We start from the raw sequence: 21,042 nt of genomic DNA, 5'->3' as shown, positions 1-21,042 counted from the left end.
AATTGACAATCTGATAGACTCCATGCGACGATGTGTTGCACTGCATGAGGCAAATGGTGGTCACACCAGATACTGACCGGTTCTGGGTCCCCAGACCCCCAATAGCGCAAAAAACTGCACATTCCAGGGTGGCCTTTTGTTGTGGGCAGTCTGAGGTACACCTGTGCACTACTCATGATGTCAGATCAGCATCCTGATGTGGCACACCTGTGAGGTGGGATGGATTATCTCAATATAGCAGATGTGCCCACTACCACACATTTGGACTGATTTGTGACCACTGTTTGGGAGGGATGGTTATATTGTGTATCTGGAATGAATTTTAGGTCTCTACGTCCATCCCATGGGGAATGGGAGCAGTAACAAAGGTGTTGCGTTTATATTTTTGTTGAGTGTATTTCGTATTTACAAAATTTTAGTAAATTCTAAATTGGCATGGCTGCAGCTCTTCCTATTAACAACAATGAATCCTAATTTGAGCTACATACATCTGAAAGTTTTTTTTAAATGTTTTTGTCGGTAGTTTGATTTATGCACGAGTTCTCCATAATCTAAGCGATTTAAAGAATAGTTTTTTTTAAGGGTAGTTTTCATCTTATTGTCATTAAATTCCTTGAAAACATCTGAATCAAGAATAGGGTGAGGTTGTTGAGATTAAAACAGATGCATCATATAACCTGTGACATAATCCCCTTTTCAAAGTAATGGCTAAGCCACTCGTGGCTTTACATTTTCATAGGAAATGAAAAATAAATAAAATAAAAGCAGTGACTCATTGACACTTTCAAACATAAATGAAATTGCAGTATATAAGTCAAAAGCAGAGTTTTTCTAACAAACAGTTCTAATCCTAATAATTCTACCTTGAAAGAGAATATTTGGTGTGACCACCTTTATTTCACAGCACTGCCTGAACTCTTTTAGACAGGTTTTCTTCCAATTCTTTAAAGTAGTCTTCAGGAAAAGTTCTCCAGTCTTGAAGAACATTTTAGGCTTTTCATTGGATGTTCTTTGCCTTTTTTCCCCTTTTCTCTCATGAATGTTGAAATCCAGGCTCTGGGAATTCCAGTTCCATTTCTATCCAGGTGTGCTTTTACTACATTCGCACTGTGTTTGGGATCATTGTCATGCTGAAAAATGATGCTGTTACCAATCAGATGTTTTACAGATGGTATTGAATGGTGGATCAAACTCTGATGTTACTTTTCTGTGTTGACAAGATCTCAAACACCACTGGCTGAAATGTAGCTCCAAACCATAACAGAGCCTTCACCGTGTTTTATAGATGGCTATAAACAGTCACTGTTGTACATATCTTCCGATCTTCTCTGTATATGTTGATGGTCATTTGAACTAGAACACTCAAATTTGTATTCATCTCTTCATTAGACCTGTTTCCACTCACTTTCAGTTCAGTGACGCTTCACTGAACAGTAGATGGACCAGTTGAATGTCCAAATATGTCTCTCAAATATCTCCTAGTAAGGGCATTACTTTCAGAGGAAACACTTTTTAAGGAACCAGTGCAAAGCATACTGAGATATGCCAAATTTGTGGGTCTTCAGAAATCATCTTGTTGGTGCAGAAATACTATTTTATGTATGCATGGCATTTTTACTAGATTTAACTAAAGGAATTGGAACTAAAATTGTTTTTTAAGACTGCTAGTAACAATGTGCCTAAAGATACAGTTTCTGTTATGTGGAAATACCACACTGGTTCATTGCTTGAAATAGGTGTCTTGTTTATGCTTGAATGAGTCATAGGTCAGTGTTAAGTGGCTTAACAAACAACAAAAGTCATTCCTTTGAAAGTGGTGAAGGACTGGACTGAAACAAAAAAAGAAAAAAAAACAACTTTGAAAGAAATTCAGAAAGAGCACTATAAATTACAGCAAAGTTTGGTGCCTTGGAAGCAAAGATAATATAAAGAAATAAGGGCTGGTTCAAGACTTTTGCACAGTTCTGTACATGCTGTATCATCGCACTTTTTAAATGGTTTAGGTCTTCAGTAAGAACCACTGCCCCTTTTTCTTCATATATCTCGCCTTGGGATATGCATGTCAAAGTTAACAAGAAATATAACCCTGTATCCTGACCCTAACCCTCGCAAAAGGCCGTGGCCATTCTTTGACGTCGTAAAGATCCAAGAGTGAAAAGAAGCACTGTTACAAACTGAGCATTTAGCATAGTCTGAAGCCTGAGCCTTTTGCTAATACTCATTGTCTGAAAACATGTTGAAAACACCAGAATCAAATACAAGTTAAGGTAAATCGTCCACTTTAAGTCTGAGATGGGCTGGGAAGGTGTCAGGAGGCAGGCCGATCATTGATTGATTTGGCCTCTTTATCACCAACTTTATTGTTCAACCATTCTGCTTTGGATTCAATTTATTTGGGCCACTTTTGTCCTTAGTGTTAAGATCACGAGGTAACAACTATTAATAGTACAGTGCAGTGATTATATTTTCTTTTGTTAGTATATATGTGAAACATAAAACATGTTTCATCTACACTATAGCCCTCAGTTGCAGTGTTTTGTCTCAAGGGTACGCAGCCTGGTCAGGTGGCAACCCAAACCCTCTGCAGAAAAAAACAGCTCTGCTCGTTGGCTAATTTCACTTCAGTCTCGCCCTAATCCATCTTTCCATTCTGTCAAACACTTCTTATATAGCCTCGGAGCACTGAGTGGTCTCACTTTCCATCTCCTCACTGTCTCATACTCTTACGTTACATAAGATAGAAAAAAAAAAGCAGTCTATTTATTACCCTGCAGGCAAGAAAATGTCTCAAATTATAATTCTGTGAAATAGACTTGTCCTGTCTTTTTCATTAAGGCGGAAGTGGAAGCTAAAAGAGGGTTCTGAGTGCTGTGTGTGAAGAGCGATGGGGTTTGGATGCAAGTAGCTACAGTCATAGAGGAATGTGGGTTATGTCATGTAGGTAAATGTTACGTCAGGCTGACTGACTGATTGGTCTTTAGTGCTCATCAACACATTGTGCATGTCCCTTTTAAATTTATAGAATTGAAGAACAAGCGGATTATTCCTATCTTTGCATTAGCCACACTAGCAAATTTCTCATGTCTAATTTTCCATTAGTTTTGAGTGTATGCCCACAGATTAGTGTTATGTCAAAATTGGTTGAGTGACAGCCGGAGAGTTTGGAAACTTTGACAACAATTTTAAATCAATAAACAGGGACAGAGTATCACTTGGTATAGGAGATACAAATTTTGAGGGCTGGACACGTGCATATCTTGGAAACAATCTTGTCCTTACTGGGAAAGGGACTTGTGCTGTTGTGGAGTTGGTAGCAACTGAAAGTGAATTTCACTCCAATGTTATGTGATATAGTGAGTAATTTAACAAGTAAAATGTGGCATATTACTCTTTCTGTATAATGTCCCTAACACTGAATATAGCAACTTCTGCAGAAGTGTCTCAGATTTGGGTTCAAACATGTGTGAAAAAAGTCCAAGATTTGTTGCCAGCCAATAACTCTCAAGGAGCGATACTGAGACTCATAGAAAAGGGGTTAGAATTAATTAGGTACCAGTGTTATTTTACTTATATTTCAGTAGTTCAGCCCACCAGTCAGAGCAGGCTAAGCTTTATGGTAGCAGAAACTAAACTAGACAGGTGCTAAAGTGGAGTGTTTCAAACTTACGGCTTATTTAGATTTCTGCAGCGAATCTTTGAGGAGCCTATGATGTAATCTGTGTAAGTGGCAGATGCTGTTACTGGCATTCATGCTTTTGTGTGGTGTTTTATGTGTTAATTACATTGTGGTCATGTCCCGGTGTTTTATATCCAGTGCAAGCCATGATAGAAACATATTAAATGCTGGTACTTTTTCCCTCCTGGGTCCCCACTCTTTGTTGTGGCCAGTTTTGGGTTTTTTCTTTTCAATTTTTAGAGGCAAATATACCGTTGTGGTCAGAAGTTTACACACACTCATCATGGGTATGACTCTCATGGTAATTTGGGGCTTTTAATGATTTCTTTGAACTGATCTTTTTCCACTGTTGAATGATTGTACAGCATGCATCTTTAATAGGTTTAAAAAAGAGAGAATTTGCATTACAAGTTTGAATATATTTAGGATTTTCTCCAAGCCACACAGGGTCAAAAGTATACATCACTTTCAGTACTTACTTTTATTAAGAACAATTTAGTAATTTTATTATTTGTATTACCAACTAATAGTTGGTAAATGCTTGTGATAGCCAGAATTATTGCTGATGGCTATTTAACCTGGCAGAATTGGTAGAGTTCATTTATATTGGTTGCTTTTGCGGCACAGACACAGTTTTTACGTATAGTACAGATTTTCAGTAGAGTTAGAGTAATGGCTTTCGGAAGACGATTTCAGAAGCTTCATATTAGACTGTTTCATCCATCCCAAACCTGTTTTGATGTGTGTTTGGAATCATTGTATCCAAGTTTTAACCATCTAGCTGTTGATTTGATGTGAAGTTAAATACTCTGGAGGTAGTCACCTTTACTCCTCCCAATATACCTCTTGTCATTGTGGCAAAATAACTCAGTCTTTGTCTAATTGGACTATCAACTTCTCACCAGGATCCATTTGGCCTGTTAATGTGGGCAGCTGCAAATTGCAGTCGAGCTTGAAGGTGCTTAGCAGGTGCTTCTTTCTTGGTTGATCCATGGGAATATAAAACTCGCATCATTGTGGAACGTGATGGCGGTGTCCCTGAAGTTCTTGAAGAGAACCTGTTCCTAGTAATTCAGTTCCTTGCAATTGTTAGTCTGCCTGCTTATTGGTTCTTGCACTTGCGCTACAGTTGATTTCAGTTCGTGTGTCCGAGGAGAAACATAGTCTGCAGTGTGGATATGGACTTTACTTTTATTTGACTTTTATTACTTTTTTTTTTACTTTTAGTCCACAAAAGGATGAGAATGCAATGGTGAAAGCATTAAAGCTGAGTGAATGCCCAGCACAGCAGCCAGACCCTGAACTTCAACAAGTAACAAACCGATGAACAGTCAGGCTGCAGCCTCAATTTGTACATGTTCATGTTTCTAAAGCAGAATCACTGTGGCGATTGCTTTAAAGTCTCTTTGTGCTGGTTTTCATCTTTGCTTTGTGATGTCAGCTTTGTGTGTCCTATATGTGTGTCCTTATTAGGATAGGGATTTGTGTTGGTGTGTAGAACTGTAGCCTATAGTTTTTTTTTTTTTTGTTAAATGGTGCATATCAGGTCTTTTTACAGCGTAACATGAAAGTAATGTAACGAGTATACAAATTACTTGCTCTTGGGAGTAATTAAGGTACTGCATTACTTTTAAGTGTTGTGTGTAATATGTTTAGTAATTTTAGAGAAATAATTCCAAAACTGATTGCAACAAAGTGAGGAAATACATTCAACATGCACAAACATTTGACCACACAGTATAGATTCAATTTGCAAAAATGTATTGTCTTTGATGTGCTGCTTAGAAATGGTGCTGACTCTCAAAGGGGAACCAATGAGAACCCAGTGAGATACGGAATCGTATCGATAAGCGATATCAGTAATGGAATTGGAATTGCTAAATTCTTATCAATTCCCATCCCTAAGTATAAGATAATAATTTGAAGCAATCAAAATAAAATTTTAAGTTGTGAGCATTACATAGGTTGTTTAAATTTATCATATTAAATAAATTACATTAGAAGACACAAATCCCTTGGGCTTGCCTTAGGAAGGTGTAAAAAATCTGTCAAATCAAACATGCAGAGCTACCCACCATAGTTAAATTCAATTCAATTCAATTTTATTTATATAGCGCCAAATCACAACAACAGTCGCCTCAAGGCGCTTAATTAAAGACTGCTTGTGAATAAGACAGCAGCTGAAAGTAGCTTTTCCAACTGCATTGCATTAAGATAGTGTTGGACTGCAAAAGTTTGGTATTTTGTAAATTGTGATATTTGGATATGATTAGATACCACATGTTGCCTCTACAGGTGATCTCTAGGAAGTATCAAATTATCCCTTTAGTGACATTCATGTTAATTTTTGCTGTTTGGGTTAATGTATTTTGGTTGCCTTGGAACAATAACCCACAAACCCAATAGGTGTCCATAGTGTTTTTAATATCCACTCAGAAACACACTCTTAAGAACATTCCTCTGGGATGACATCACTTTTGAGGCTCTGAATTAAACAAAGAACAAGCTGCACTGTGGATTGTTTTTACTGTAAAGGGAGGATGGATCAGACATCTGCTCTCCCTTTCCAGCTGTTACGCACTGAAAGGAGATTTGCTGAAAGTATGTGGGTGAGTGTTGATGTGGTCTACATTTGGACTTCTTGCTTGTTTATGTGTGTGCTCTGCTATGCCCACAGGTTATATTACTTTATTGCATCTACAAGCAGATTTCTATTTGTCGATTTCATTAGGTGACTCTCTGGCATGGCATCCAAGACTGAGTATAAGCACTTGACAACAACTAGAGTCTAACCTTGAAACGTGTCACTCATTCCTTATGCGCCGGCACTACAAAGCCTAATTTTCCCCTAACTTGAGGCACAGAGTCGCCTCCTTGTTCCTGATGACCTCTGATATTTTTTTCTGCTATTTATTTTCAGAGTCTGATGCGATGATGTGTTTGTGGGTGGGACAGCTCTCTCGGGGCCCCAGCCTGGCCCTTGTTCATGTGATCAGGCCCTACATGGAGTGGCATTTGGCCTGGCCCTGTGGGGCCCCGTCTGGGAGCAGTGAGCTGATCTGCAGCCAGCCTAGAATGCCAGACATTTGAAGTCAGACTTGTTAAAAAAGAACAGAGGGTGGTAGGAGTTTCGTCAAATATGCCCCTGTGTCTGAAATAACCCACAAACTGTCCGAGATGAAGGGAAAAGAGACAAAGCTTATTCCCATAAGCTGACATTAGGAAGCACAGCCCTGCAACCTTTGCTTGGACAAGCTGTAATTTGTCTTATATGTGTGTTTTTCCACAGGTCTCACAGGTCTGATAGCATGTCTTAGTGTTTGTTTCAATATGTGAACAAAGTGTGTAACATCATCTGTGCTATGGAGATTGAGCAGCTTAATAGTTATCATGGAGAGGATACTGTGACAAACAACAGGGTTTCAATATTTCAATAAATATCTATCAGATAATTTTTTCATTTAACCTTCTTTTTTTACCCATTTTCACAAATTCTTTTCAGTCTCTGTGTCTACAGTCTTTCATTCACACATGCAGGATCAACACTCTGTTCTCATCATCTTTTTTCCACATCGTTGTGTCTCATGGGGCTGTTATACTGGTGTCCCAGCTATGGGCTGAGCTGGACTGGGGTTGTCAATTATAGAACTATGATAGGGCCCTTGCTGCATTATGCATGGAAGTGTCCCGCTGGGGTAAAAAACGGCCTACAGCCAGGAACAGGGGATGGAGAAATGAAGGGATGAATAATGGATGGAGAGATGGAGTAGCAAAACACTATTGCAATCTGTGTCTCACCAAATTGAAGACTTGCCCTGGCTCACACCTCTGAAACTCAGGGCCAAGTAACCCTGGGTGACTCAGAGTCACAAGGTTGTCATGTGAGAAAGCACAGGATGGCTTTAACCAGCCTTGAATTTTGTGTCAAGGACCCAGTAGGGTACTGCCATCAGAAAGGTCAGCAAAGGTCATGTCTGTTATTTTATGTGCAGATAGCCTCGCATCATGATCATATTTGTTTAACAACCTCTGGAAATTAATTAATTACATCGTTTGGAAGCCCTTGCGTATTGTCTCTGAGTCGTTTAATTATCAGCTAAGAAAAGTTATATTTCAAATCTAATTAAATGTCAGAAAGTATAACTCCATGCCTTTAATGCATTGTTCAGAAGAACATGATTAAAAAGGGAAGACCAGTGAGTAGAGTTAAGCCTTATTACACCCAAAGGGCAATGTGTTGTACAGCTAGCAGTCAATTAAAAAACAAATGAAGATCACTGCAGACACAAAACGGGGGCAACAAGTATGAATTAATTTACATAAAGATATCCAAGGCCCAATCAAACCTTCCATCATCAAACATTAACCCATTAATGTTCACAGAGGACATTTTATAGTTTCACACCACTTTTTTCAGTTATTAGACTCAAAGTCTTTTGTGTTTTATCATTTTAGGTGAAAATGATAGTGGAAGTGGAAATGACACAAGATGAGAAATGCAGGTATAGATGTAGTCCAGGTAAACTCATTTCCTCTTCCTTCCTTTTATGTGCTTCAGACACTACACGAACACACACACACACGAAAACACATGCACACGGAGAAAATACAGCCCAAAGCCAGCTGCTTGTTTACCAACATTTTTAGTCCTTGAAATGCTGGTGCAGGTGTATTTTTATTCACGTATCTGGTTTGTTGCAGTTGGCCACTGTAAATCTTACAGGGAGGCACAGGAGAAGAGGTGCCTCAAGTGACATATGGCTAAATCTGAGAAAGATTCATTATTCATGAGGTGATTGAATTAGTACATTCAACTGACACTGAGAGGCCGCGTTATGCGTAAAGGAAATGAATGCTAACGTTCCAAAATGTAAGATGTCACATGCAGCCAAGTAACTAAGCCCTTTATGTAGAAGTCCCAATCTGTTTTATTTGGCATATACAGGTTGTACCCAAGTTAATTTTAGAAAGCCTGAACAGGAAAAAAAACAGCATTAAGTGGATTTTTTGGAAAATTGGATTAAAATCTAATTTAGAGGTCGGTTTGAAATGTGACTACAAATGTGTTTCTTCAGATATGTCTAAGTGGTGATGTACTAGATATGTCTCTTCTCTTTTTCTTTTTTTTCAAACCTTTTTTGAATTGTCGATAATAAAAGAAACATAAAAAACACTTAACACAGCAATAGAGAGCATAAATCAGGTAGAGATAGTTTAGAACAAATTTGCATACAACAAAAAGAAAGTTTTCATAGGACACTATGCACTCATGTGAAAAACTAACCCTACTATCATAGGACTTTGGAGAATTAGGAGCAGGGGGGTGTTGGTAATCTTAATTGATCATCAACAAGTGTAAGCACCTCTATAAAAGCAGACATTTTGGCAGTTTGCTGGTCTGGAGCATTCAGGTGTCTGTTAACACAGTCTCACAATCTTCCCAGGAGTGGACAACCCTGCAAATTCATCACAAAGTCAGGCTGTGCAATACTGACATAATAAATAAGCCAAGAGCTACTCTCAGAGCTCAGACTCTAGTCCTCAGTTAGCATGTTAAATGTTAAAGTTATGACATACAATTACGCTTGTATGAAAGGGTTGCCAGGTTAAAACCTCTCAAAAAAGAATATGGAAGCATGGCATGGATTTGCAAAGATGCATCTGAACAAACCTTATGACTGAAGTAATGTTCTTTGGACAGAGCAGGTCAACATGGACGTGTGTGGCCGTGTTACCAAACATAACAACACAAACATCTCATGCCAGCTATCTAACACTGTTATTGAGGGGTGACATTTTGGATTTGTTTTGAAAAAGTGAAAAATAATAAAAGGAACACATAGAAAACATGTAAGGAAAAAGATCACACTGGATATCTATACTGACATGGACTGGATAGTGTGTTAGGAACAATAGGATGCCACATTGTATGATTGCAATAGAAATGATCAACCTACACAGGGTTGAATTCAAAGACATCTGGAAAATCAAAGTGAATGGGACAACGCATGGTGTCCTGGGGGTTGTCCTCTCTTATCTACACCTGGGCATCACTGAGCTCCATAATGTCCCAGTGGTGTTCTATTGGAATTAGGTCAGACAAGTGTTAGGGGCCAGCTAATGGTACCAATTCCTTCATCCTCCAGGATCTGCCTGCATACTCTCGCCACATGAGGTCGGGCGTTGTTGTGTTGTCCTGATACCTAGCCTGGGGAGGTTTGTAGGTCCCTGCATGGATATGGGTTCCCAGAACACCACTGACCAAAATTGATCATGATGAAAGATGTTAAAGGCACCACAATGTTCTCCACGACTTCTTCAGACAATTTCACATTTGCAACATGTGCTAAAGGTGAGCCTGCTCTCATCTGTAAAACGCACCAATCGGGCTCCATGGTACTTGGCAGTGAGCGCAAGGCCCACTAAAGCATGCCGTGCCCTCAGGCCACACTCATGAAGTCGGTTTCTGATTGTTTGGTCAGAGATATTCATACCAGCGGTCTGCTGTCCTGGAGTTGGACTACCTGTGCAGCCTCTGTAGGGTCCAGGAATCACCTCGTACTACCAGTAGTGACACTGAGCCTAGCCATTTGTTACAATGGTCCAGTCAAAGTCCAAATCTCAAACTGATTAAACTGCTTTGGTGGGACAGTAGAAAGCTGTGCACAAACCTCAATGAATTGATGCAATCTTGTAAAGAAGAGTGGGACGAAATTCCTTTGTAAATGATGTGATAGACTGTTAAAGTCATACAGGCTTTATTCTTTTTCGTTACTGATGATTATACAAGCTCCTGAATGATGGAGTGTTTCTTTTTCACGGGAATGTAGCTAGTTTTTGGTTGTTTTTGTGTAAATCTTTAAAATTCTGATAGATATACAAAAAGGTAGGGCATGAAAACAACAAACGGTCTGGGCCAGTTTTGAGCTCAAACTCTTCCACCAAAGACAAGACCTTGAAACATGTTATAAGCGTTGCCAAGTGACCTTCAGGGTTATCCTTTTCTCATTCATACTGTGGTGCCATTTTGATGCAGTTCTTCAAGAAAAGGCTGAAAGTTTGGCTTTCAAGTTTGCCAGTCTCTTTTTATGAATATAATTTCTTAATAAGATCAAGTTTACAAAAAATTGTAACTTTGTCCTTCTCATTGTCCTCAAAACATCAGGGAGACCTGTTATGCTTATTTCCAGTTCCATGATTTTATTCCTGGACTGTATGGTTCAAGGTCCAAACATTCATTCCTCATTATGTACTAGGCCTTTGTCCAGCCCCTGAATTCATGCAGTGTCTGAAACAGGACATTTCCGCTCCTTTCCCTTTAAAGCTATCCTCTTTTTAAGCCAACTTTTTTCCGACTGGCTGCTATTCAAACAGAAGGTTTGAATAGTTTGCTCTTGTGGTAGTTCTGTTGTGCATAAGCTGATAAATGAGTTTGTCATTTGAATTTCTAGTAGTATTTGTAATTTTCTGTAGTCTTGCAGTATTATCACTCTGTGTTCTGTGATTGATTGCAGTTGTTAGTGAAATCAACAGTTTCAATGAATAGCTTCTTTTTAAACATAATGTGCAATTAAAACAGTTTACTTACAAATTATTGTGAGGCTTTGTTTCTAAACAGCGCTGAAAATGTACAATACATATCAGGTACAGCCATTCATCCCTGCAGCAGACACTAGACTCAGATGTTTTGTGGGCTTAAACGATGCATACACATGTGCAGGTAGTACATATACATGAATCTGTATGGAGGTCTTACCATGCATGTATTCATGACAGGTCCCCAATGTCAACTAATGTCAGTCAGTGTATCAGTGAACGTGAAAGATGCTGTTGTTGCTCATCACCACCATGGTGGGGTGACACTATTTGTCACTGTAGTGATGGATTCCGTCTCCCTCAGAGGAACATGTGCAAGCGCCGTCTCTGAAAGGCTGTCTTTGTTTTTCACACTCACTCACTCACACACACACAAACACGGTGCTGTAACTGACAACAAAGGCGTGCTTATCCAATTGTGGGGGAATAAGATTAAGCTACAAAGAAACTCATATGCTAATGTTAGCATCTCCTGCTCCAGTGAGAGCCTTTGTTTGTGTAATCAGGAATAACATGGAATTAGATTTGAGATGCTGTCTCGGAAATGATGCTCATAAGACCCCATTGTATGATGTTGACATGTTCCTAAATAACTGAAGGGGAGGGCCTGCTTTCTGTCTGATGTAACAATCCCCTGGGAAATAAAGAGTAGTTGTGCTGTTCAGATATCTGATTTTGTTTTCCTCTAAACAGGCTGTGTGGCAGACCCGGCCTAAGCTATGTCTTTACTCACTGTTTTCCTTTATAATTGACTTAGCTTGTCACCATAATTAGGTTATGGCAAAGAAGAAATAACTCCTCTGTCATCTGGTGGTTTAAGATTGTAATCTTTCCTTGATGAGAGCATCTCATTTTACAGCTTACTGTATTTCATCAATAGCAGCAATATGGAGTCAGTATGCCTAATAATAAGGCTCCAGGTCCAGACGGCTTCCCTGCAGAATTCTACAAAGAATTCTGGACAATTTTGGCACCAGTATTCCACAGCATGTTGCAGGAAATCGAGGAAAAGGGCAGACTACCACCAAATATGAATTCTGCCAACATTAGTCTCCTGCTAAAACCAGGCAAAGACCCTTTATTTCCCTCAAGCTATCGTCCAATTTCTCTTTTAAATGTAGACCTTAAAATAATCTGCAAAGCTCTCTCAAAGAGATTAGAGAAAATGACCCCCCTCTTAATTCATCCTGACCAAACTGGTTTCATAAAAGGTCGGCACTCCTCAACAAACACTCGTAGATTACTTAATTTAATAGACTACTCATACGATAAAAACATCGAAGCCATAATATTATCTCTAGATGCAGAAAAAGCATTTGACAGAGTTAATTGGAAATTTTTATTCGCAACTTTACACAAATTTGGTTTTGGAAACACTTTCATAAACTGGATAAGAATATTATACAATTCCCCAACGGCTCGTATCAGAACAAATGACCAGACATCCTCCAGCTTCTGTCTCCTGAGGGGCACCAGACAGGGATGCCCACTCTCCCCCTCACTTTTTGCAATTTTTATCGAACCTCTAGCAGCAGCATTTAGACAGGCTACAACAATTAAGGGCATAAAATGTAAGAACATAGAACATAAAATCAGTCTCTATGCGGATGATGTGTTGCTTTTTCTGCAAAACACACAAACCAACCTCTCTGAGGTAATTACTTTAATAAACTGGTTTTCAAGAGTTTCAGATTATTCAATTAACTGGCCAAAATCTACAGTTCTCCCCATTAACTGCTCCTTCCATAATTCTTCCTCTGCCCCACTGCAATCCGGAAATATTAAATATTTAGGTATTAATATCTCTCCTAAGCTTTCAGACTTAACTAAACTAAACCACATCCCACTTCTAAAGAAAGTAGAAGGCGATCTGACTAGATGGAAATCTTTACCCATATCACTCATGGGAAGGGTCGCCACTATAAAAATGATGATCTTGCCAAAAATAAATTACTTATTTTTGATGATCCCTAACAAACCATCACAAGATTGGTTCAGATCTCTGGATTCATATATTTCCAAATTCCTTTGGAAAGATAAACCCCTGCGTATTAGCTTAAAAACGCTACAAAGAACCAAGGATAGAGGAGGATTAGATCTGCCTAATTTTCACCAATACTTCTTAGCCAACAGGCTTCAGTTCATCTCAGAATGGTTAAAACATACCTTCTTAGTTGAGCCCTGGCTAGATGTTGAACAGGCACTATGCAAGGATCTAGAGATTTCAGACCTACCATTTATTAGCTCAAACATCAAAAGACATGAATGCTTTAAAAGTATCAACATCAGCTTTTCTCTAACAGCATGGTGGGAGTTTCTAAAAATAACGGAGTCTTCATTAATCCCATGCAAACGTACACCTATCTGGAATAACCCTGACATATTACAAAACAATAATATGATTAATTTCCCAGAATGGAGTTGTAAAGGAATTAAATACTTAGAACATATATTAGAGGGAACAGAATTTATTCCATTTGACAGACTAGTTGAACAATATGGGATCAACAAGACAAGGTTTTTAGAATATCAACAAATTAAATCCATAGTAAAAAAGAAATTTAACCTCAGTCAAGTTGAATTACAAACACCACTAAGTGCGGCACATTTTCTTACTCTTAAATCCCCCAAATTATTATCTAAAATATACAGAACACTTTCTAAATTAGATGAATCAATATCCCTTCCTACTGCAAAGTGGGAAGCAGATTTATCAGTCAACCTAGACCAAAACTTCTGGTCTCAGATTTGCTTAAAAACTTTTAAATTAATTAAAAATCCCAGTCTGCAATTAATACAATACAAAATACTTCATAGAGTGCACTATACAGGTCATCGGATGTTCAAGATGGGCTTTACATCTTCCAACAACTGCTCACACTGTCAAGGCAATACACCAGACAATTACATCCACGCTCTTTGGTTCTGTCCACCAGTGCAAAAGTTTTGGCGCGAGATATGTGAAGACTTATCAAAATGTCTGAAATGTAACATTCCAACCTCCCCCTTAGTGTGTTTGTTGGGCAGCTTAGATAATGTCACTTCAGAAAAGAATATAGCCCATATGATCTTCACTGCCCTATGCATAGCCAAGAAAACAGTCCTCATGAACTGGAAAAATAAAAATAATCTTAATTCTAACCAATATAGAAATTATCTATTAGATTACATTAGTCTTGATACAGCCTCTGCCACCACATTAGATCAATTGCTCTGGGCCCCTTTTATCAGCTCCATCACCTAGTGGGGGTGGGGGGTCATAGTTTGGTCCCGCCTTCACTGTTGTGATTGGTGAGGGGGTAGGGACAGGCTTAGGGCGTCGGGAGGTTCCCCGGAGGCATCTTCCTTGGGGGGCTCAACCCGGGGTAGCGGTCACGTCCGGTTGAGGGCTCTGTTGGCTCTCAGGTGACTGTTTCCTCGCGGCTGCGTGCAGCGGGGCTAGGGGAGGGTCTGTGCTGACGGACGTGGGTTACTGACCTGGCAACCTGGCTGCCCCTGGGTGGGTCCGGGATGGGCGTGAGGTTTTGGGGGCGCTCCGTCTCTGGGCTGGGGCCCGGGCCGGGCCTCAGGGGCTCGGGTCCTGGTTGGTGTGTTGCCGGGGTTGTGGGCGGGTGGGTGCATGGGGGCCCGGCCCTGGAGCAGGGTGCCGCCGGTGCATCGAGCCGCCTGGGGGGCTCTTCAACTGGTGGGGGGGATGGTCACATCTTGCAGGAGCTTTCTTCTCTCAGGAACTCTCTGCAGGAGGGGGAGATACAGGAGAGGTGGAGGAAGATCTCAGCCTGGGCGTTTACCGTCTTATGTAGTCTGGAAGATGTGTGGTTGGTGGGGTGGGTGCAGTTTTCTCTGTGGTGGGGTTGGGTGGACTGTCCAGGGCTCTGTGGAGCTGGGGGGCGCTACTGCACTGGGCCCCGGTCTGATGGGCCTGGGCCCCCCTTCCCTGGCGGGTCGCGGAGGGTGGGAGTGCCTACTGGGGTCAGCGGGGGAGCTGGCCCCAGGGAGGGGTTACCTGCCCCTCCCTTCCTTCCCTCCCCATCTCCAGCTGCCTCCCTCTTCCCGCTCCTCCACAACCACCCACACATGCAGGGCCTTGGAGTGGGGGTATGTCACCAGGGTGCAGAGGAGGCTACCCCCCCCCCCCCCCCCCTGTCCCCTTCTGGCTGCCTCTGCCTCAATTTTATCCCACAACTTAGACATTCACATTATTCACACTCTCATTACACATACATATAGGATCTTGGGGGTGGGCACAATCACGGAGTCCAAATCACCATCAGGGTGTATACCTCACCCCTGACGTCGTTGCCCACCTCTCAATTTTAAATACACTTAGTCATTGAGGGTTAGCAGGAGGGACTATGCGCTTACCTGCTGCTCCTTGGCAGGTAGCTCCATGCCCTCCTGGGTTTTAATTGCACCTTAGAACACACATGCATCAACACTACAATGAGCGGGTGGAGGGAGGTTTGGAGTCTTCTCCCACCCCCATTCTCTGCGGCCTGCTGGAGCGGGAGGGCTAGTAGGAGGAGTTGGCCGTCCGACTGCGGTCTGGGGTGTGGGGCCTCCCTGCTGCTGCGGAGTCGGGGTGGTCTGCCTCTCCCCACCGCAGGGAAAAGGGTAACACCACCTGGGTCTGGGTGCAATTCCCCCCTCCAGGGGCAAGGGTACCTAGACCCGGTTTGTAGAGTACGCTTGGGGAGTGTGATTGTGTGTACAGCGTCTCTTTATGTCTGTCTCCACGTTGGTTGAGTGTGGAGTGAGTGCATATGAGAGCATGAGGGTGGGAATGGATGTTTGTGTCTGTGTGTGCCTGTATGTCTGTGTCTATATGTCAGGCTGGGTATCAGACGCCACCTCTCTGGGGACACCTCAGGCCCTCCAAGGTTTGGAGGCCTATCTCCACCCACCACCACTTCCCCTGCCGGTGGCGGACTCCCTCAGGTGTCGGTGTGTTGGTGGTTCTTTGTGTCTGGGGGTGGGTGTCCGGGTGCACACCGGCTCACTCCTTGGCGGCCGCTTGTCGGGGCCTGGGGCCTGGGGCTCGCTCGGGCCCCTTTGGAGGTGGGGTGCCCCCGGCCTCTCGGCCTAGGGCTCGGTCACTCAGGCGCAGCTGGGGGCCGGCGGAGCTCACGGGCGCGTCACTGCAACTCCCCCTGACTTCTGCTCCGCGGCTGCTGGGCGAGCCCTCATCTGGGACTCTCCTCAGCTCTTACTGGAACAGTGGCGCGGCTGCCCCTCTGTTGGTCTTCCATGGTCTCTTGTGTTCTGGGGGCCTCTGGATGTCTGGAGTTTTGATCTCCTCCATACCCGCTTCACACCCTGGAGGACGGGGCTGTGGCCCCCCCACACTCCCTAGCAGATCATTACATGGAGAAACCTTTGGAATGCAAGCATGCTGATCCACACAGGTATGCACACATGGGTATTCACAGACGCGGACTAAAGCTTTCTTGGCTGCTGCCTCAAAGCACACTGTGCGCTGTCTATCTTGCGTGCTGCACAATATCGTTTATTACTTAGTAAATACTGATATCTATGACTAGCTAGTTTATTGTGATGGCGCTTTGTTTTCTCTATTATTATGTTGCTCTTTGTTGTTTGCTGTCTCCTCTGTTTGTTTTTGTTTGTTTGTTTGTTTGTTTTTTCTCCATACAGGTGACCCAGGAGTTTTTTTTTTTTCTCTCTCTTCCCCCCCCTTCTCACCGTCTCTTCTCCCCTTTGGGTTTTCTTTCTTTCTCTCCCCCTCTCTCTCTCATTCATTCCCCCTGTCCTATTTATTAAAAAAAAAAAAAAAAAAAAAAAAAATGACAAAGGATGAACTGAAGCTCTGCCATCACGTAATGTCGCATACTGCTGTTTCTGATGTCATTTAGAAAAAAAAAAAAAAGCAATATGGAGTCTTAGTCTTACTGTCGACCCAACAGGTCAACCAGTTGCTGCTGTTGTGTCTCAGAAGTTGAAAGTAAGGCCACTCTGCATGGGGCAAATGCAATAATGTGTGGTCTACTAAGCCACACATTATAGCATCTTTAACATATTTGTCACATGAGTGGGGTGGTGTGGCCTTTTGAAAAGTGCTTTTCACTAGGACCTGCAGTTTGCCATAAATTCTCCCACCGGTGTCAGGTCAATGGTGGTTGGGACGCTTAAAATCTAGCGAGTGTGAAAGGAACTCTAGACAGTCCGGTGTTGTTGTATGAGCCAGGAGAGAGGGAGGCCATTCATTCGCACCTCTGTGACCCCTCTCTCATTCTTCTGAAGAAGAATAGCCTGCCTCTCACGCACAGTCAGCCCTAAGCCCCTCGGGGCATCAACAGCCTGTTACATAAGAATGAAGTAAAGAATGCTCCAAAAAAGTCTTCAGCCATGACCTTGGCTTTGATAGAGCCCTGTGATTGGTCCTGCTCTACTAGTGCAAAATCACTTATTTATTCCTGTGATACCAAGCTTGATATGGATGTTGCTGAACCTGTAATAGCAACGACTAGCTTGTATTATCTGTTCATGATGAAAAGTTCGATTTTCAATCAAGTACAGATACTATAAAGGAACGTGCAAAAGTCTTGAGCCCTACATTTCTTTTTATATTGCTAGGAAAATGGAAAGTAGGTGCTGCAATTTATTGACGTGTACAGAGTTTATAAAATTCTGACAAGCCTGAAAGTCAATATTTGGTGGGACTACATTTGCTTCTTTTTTTCCTGTTTCTTAATAACATGTAATCAGAAAATATTCACAAAACTTGTCTGTGAAGGTTCTCAGTCATCCAGGTCATCGTAGTCAAAGGAGCTGCAACTTATCTTAAGGATAAAGGACACTCTTTCGAGGATGCCAATGTTCACATTTTGGACAGAGAGGACAGATGGTTTGAAAGAGGAGTGAAAGAAGCCATCTATGTCCACTGTGAGCGACCATCTTTGAACAGAGGCGGGGGTTTACGACACCAACTCTCTGCCATCTATAATCCAGTTTTGAGATCCCTTCCCAGACGCCTTAACGCCCACTCACATCCTGGGCCATCTGACCTCAGGAATTCGCATGATAAGGTGGGGCCAGGTTTCACAATGAACACACCCGAAACTCTGGCTGATTGGGACCCACGCCCAGTTTCCCACCTTGGCTCAGGCGATTAGAGGATCATCAGGGGGTCCTTTTGTCCCTCTGTGGGGGGTCACTCCCACTAGGTTTATATCTGGGACTCTCCACCATTTGACCTTAGAACTGAAGAAGCTTCTCGGATGAGAGGTGAAACATCTTCAAGCAACTTAAAGAAGTCCAGACGCTTTTCTTTGCAAGCTCCTTTGATTCACAAAACTTCACTTGTTCCACATTTTGTTATGTTTCAGCCTTATTCCAAAACATAATAAATACATTTTCACCTAAGAATTCTGCACACAATGACAGCGTGAACAAAGTTTACTTGAATGTCTTACAAATTTATTAAAAATAAAGGTCAAAAATTTAACATGTACGTAAGTATTCACAGTCTTTGCCACAATACTTAAAACTGAGCTCAGATGCATCCTATTTCCACTAATCTTCTGTCAAATGTCCATCTGTGGTAAATTCACTTGATTAGACGTTATATGGAAAGGCGCACACCTTTCCATATAAGGTCCCATAGTTGAAATTGTCTGTAGACATCTGAGACAGTATTATACTGAGGCACAGGGAAGGTTACATAAAAATCATTAATGATCAACCCTGAAGGTCCCAGTGAGCACAGTGGCCTCCATCTGTAAATGCAAGAAGTTTGGAACCACCAGGTCTCTACCCAGAGCTGGCTGCCTGGCCCGTCTGAGTGACCAAACTAGAAGGGCCATAGTCAGGGACGTGACCAAGAACCCAGTGGTCATGCTGACAGAGGTACAGCATTGCTCTGTGCAGAGCGAAGAACCTTCAGGAAGGACAACAATTTCTGAAGTACTTCACCAATCTGGCCTGTTTGCTAAAGTGTCCATTCCTCAGTAAATGGTAAATGACAGCCTGCCTGGAGTCTGACAAAAGGCACCTGAAGGGCTCTGCTCTGATGAAACAAAGATTGAACTCTTTGGTCTGAATGCCAACCAAGTCTCATGTCTGGAGGGAGGAAACTAGGCACTGCTCATCATCTTTCCAATAGTATTCCTACACTGAAGCATGGTGGTAGCAGCATCATGCTGTGGGGATATTTTTTGGCAGCAGGAAGTGGGAGACTAGTCAGGATTGAGGGAAAGGGGAATGCAGCATTGTAGAGACATCCTTGATGATAACCTGCTCCAGAATCCTTTGGACCTTAGACTGTGGTGAAGGTGGATGTTCTTGGGTGACATGTACAGTATCCAGTTCACAAGTGATTGAATATCTTTGAAGAGATCTGATGGCTGTGCACTGATGGTCCCAATCCAACCTGATGTACCTTGAAAGGTTCTGCAAACAAGAATGGGAGAAATTGCCCAAAAATAGTTGCACCAAATTATAGCACTATACTCAAAAAGACTTAAGGCTGTAATTGCTGCCAAGTGCACTTCTATATTGTACTGAACAAAGGCTCTGAGTATTTATGTATATGTTATATTTTGTTTGTTTTATTTTTAATACATTTCCAAGAATTTCAAGCAAATGTTTTCACTTTATGGGGTATTGTGTGCAGAATTTTGAGGTGAAAAATTCATTTAATACATTTTAAAATAAGACTGTAACGTGACAAAGTGTGGAACAAGTGCAGTGCTGTGAATATCTTGTTGGTGCAAAAATACTATTTTGGCTTCTTTGGCATTTTAATAGATGCAATTAAAGAAAGTGGAAGAAAGAATGTGTTTTATGACATGCTCCTAGTAACAAAGTGCCTAAAGGTATAATTTAGTCTATGTTAATTGGTTCTTTGCTAAGTTGTTTGTCGTGTGTAGACACAACGTTGGTTCATCCCTTGAATTAAGTGCTTTTTTCTGTTTGACTGATTCATGGGTCAGTGTTAAGTGGCTTAACAAATAAAACATTCCTATTAAAATGGGCAGGTAAAAGGACGAGCTAAAAATGGGTGTAAAAGTAGGCAATATGTAAAGAAAAACTTTAAAAGATACATGCAACAGTCATTATTCTCTGCTGGGTCATAATTAATAAGACCACAAATGTCGCCTTAAAAAAATTATTTCTTTCCAAACGTCATTAAAACTAAAGTGTATTTACTTAATTAAGAAGTAAGGGCTTGTATAACAAGATAATTAGTCTTAATTTAGACTTTAAAATCTGTTATCAAAGAATGGCACAAAGGTAAAATATTATCTTTTAATTTGGGCAAAAAAATCTTGCTGTTTTATCCCTTTGTACAAGCAGAAAAGGCTTCTTATCTTTGGCATCACTAAAAGCACTTTGAGGATTTGTTTGAGTAGTTACTATCTGAATGTTTTGCATATACTACTTTTGCATTCATATCGAGGGTGCACCTAGGTAAATATCACTTTCTGTGTTTGCATATGCTTCAAATACACAATCTGAAGTGTTTTAAATACATCTAATATTTATTTCGCTTTCAAAAGTCACTCTGGCATTATAAATCTGTAAATGTTGGAAAAAACCTACTGAACTTGCGTAATTTACTTTTAATTCAAATCATTTTACCCACTGTTGTTTAACAAGTCCAGTCCTGGGAAATTGTGGCATTTAGGTTTGGCAAGCCTTCTGCATGAGTAAGTTGCCCTTCTCTAAACATAATGAAGAACTTGAGAAAAGGATGGGCAGTTTGTTCACTAGAAAATATGTGGGGTTGTGTTACATGACAGGTTAAGGCCAAA

At 41.3% G+C, this 21,042-nt stretch overlaps 1 protein-coding gene across 2 annotated transcripts in view; it reads left to right on the top strand.

Moving 5' to 3' along the window:
- The window catches only part of aopep (aminopeptidase O (putative)), a 97,717-nt gene that overhangs the window by 18,818 nt on the left and 57,857 nt on the right, over positions 1 to 21,042 (top strand). The window lies entirely within an intron of this gene.

This window comes from Aulonocara stuartgranti (assembly GCF_965226115.1).
Source record: "Aulonocara stuartgranti genome assembly, chromosome: 12".
Taxonomy (NCBI): Eukaryota; Metazoa; Chordata; class Actinopteri; order Cichliformes; family Cichlidae; genus Aulonocara; species Aulonocara stuartgranti.
The sequence above is the reverse complement of the archived record's forward strand: the minus strand, read 5'-3'. Positions and strand labels throughout refer to the sequence as shown.